Source organism: Dermacentor variabilis, chromosome 7 (genome assembly GCF_050947875.1).
Source record: "Dermacentor variabilis isolate Ectoservices chromosome 7, ASM5094787v1, whole genome shotgun sequence".
NCBI lineage: Eukaryota > Metazoa > Arthropoda > Arachnida > Ixodida > Ixodidae > Dermacentor > Dermacentor variabilis.
In genome coordinates, this window is record NC_134574.1 from 70,638,289 (window position 1) to 70,640,640 (window position 2,352).

Here is a 2,352-nt window from a genome sequence, read left to right on the forward strand (position 1 = left end):
TAGACTACGGCTCCACTGTTTACGGCCCAGCCAGACAGTCCCACATCAGACTTGATCCAGTACATAACCTTGGACTGCGACTGGGAAGTGGTGCCTACAGAACTTCACCTTTTCAAAGTTTATACGTTGAGTGTAATGAACCCTCCTTACAGCAGCGCAGAGCATTGCTCACTTTTTCCTACGTACTAAGAATTCAGTCATCAACGCAACACATATGCTGCAACATTCTCACACAATGGAACTCACGCCTACACTATAAAAATAAACCGAACATGATTAAACCGCTTGTCCTGCGATATGAGAAATACGTTCGGGATTATGACATTCCTTGCGAAGTCCTCCGGGTTGCCAGAAAGCCACAGCGTTTGCCCCTGTGGAACGATTTTGAACCGTTATGTGACTGGACATTGACACATTTAAAGAAGAAAGACACCCCATGCGAACACATTCCACAAGAATTCTGTGCACTTCGGGACAAATATCAAAATAACATGCAATATTACACTGATGGCTCTAAAACGAAAGAACACGTGGGTGTGGGGGTCGTAACGGAAAATTGGGAAAAAAAGTATTCGATTGCCACAACACACCTCTGTTTTCACGGCCGAAGTTTTCGCTATATGGGTTGTTAAAAAGATTATCGCTGATAAACACAAAAATGCAGTCATATACACAGTTTCTTCTCATATACACACTGAAGGCTCTACATCTGAAATCTGAGTGTGAACCCCTGATTGGAGACATTTTAAACATGGCGGCTCTTAACGAATACGGGAGGTCAATTCATTTCTCCTGGGTCCCAAGCCACGTTGGGATACCGGGTAATGAAGCAGCTGATAGATATGCATTGGTGGCAGCGCACAAAGACATTACAAACACAACCCTCCCATATAAAGATAGCATCCGTTCAATTAGAAATGCCTTAACAGTAAAATGGCAACGCGAATGGGATCGTTGTGCCGACAACAAGCTACATCTCGCGAAACCCATAGTTGGCGAGTGGAAGTCATGCTATCATCAGGAGCCGTTCATCGAAGTAGTTTTATGCCGACTACGCATTGGGCACACACACCTCACACACAATTACTTACGAAAGAAGACACACCAACATTTATGCACATATTATTGACATGTACGCATATTGAAACACACAGACGAGCACTTTTGCACAAGTTACATCAACTACTCATACCTTTACACCCTGCTCTAATTTTATGTGATGATCCGCTAGTACCATTATGTGACATCCGTAAATTTCTAGATGACACTGGCTTTTTACATAAAATATAGATTTTTAACAAAGCCTTTCCCTTCATAAACTGGATTTTAAGACATCTCGTGTTTGGCGCAGCATAGCCTTAGCCGCTTTTGCGCCATTAAACCCCATTTAACTAATTAAAATTCAAAATGTGCACCTCCTCCACCCTGGTTTATTGCTTCAAGTGACATGAAACCAACAATTTGACATAGTAAACCGACATCTGAGAGTAAGCGCGCATCAGGCCAGTGTGTGCCCCATCTCGAATGTAACCTCCTTGAGGCCCCATGGATATCGGTGACCAGCCAGCGTAACACCATTTTAAACAGTATTCGTAATTTATAACGCTGGTTGGTTCTCTGGTGAACTCCCCTCACAATCTTTACCCAAGTGAAATTCAAAAGAATGAGGTCAGGACGAGGGTCTGTGATAGTAGGCAATGCAAGGGTTGCCATGGAGGCAGACAGAGCAGTGACAATAAATCATGACTTGTTCCACACATTTATGACTTTGAGCTACGTCCCATTTTTGAAAGATGTTGCATACCTCCTCCACAAGCCAAAACAGGAAGCAGAAGCACAAATTCTTTTGGCAGCACCTTGGGATATTTCATGGCTATCAAAGCAGAACCAGTTTTGTCAAAACAAAGTGAGACTTCATAGTCGGCACGAAGTGGCCTGTCCGCCAAAAAGCACTATCCAGAAGAATAAGTTGGTCAACTACTTACAACTGGCGCTAACCGTTCAACAGGCCCGACTTCAATATATTTCTTCTACACCGTGCAGCACTCTTTATGTATGTCCTCATTCTTTCTGCCATCCATGTTTTTATCTGAGCTTTACTTAAGATGTTCAAGCAGGATAATGGAATCCTTAAAGGGACACTAAAGGCAAAGAACAATTAACAATATAGTTGAGGCATTTGATAAGGCTATTCAATAGGAAGGGCTGGGGCAAATGGTATGACTTGTTTAGAGTGAAAATCACAAATAAGCAAGCACTGCCACATACTAGAGGGTTGACGGCAAGGTCGATTATTTGAAGCATCCCCAAAAGAAAGTGCATAACGGCATGACCCACTAATGCTATTATCAT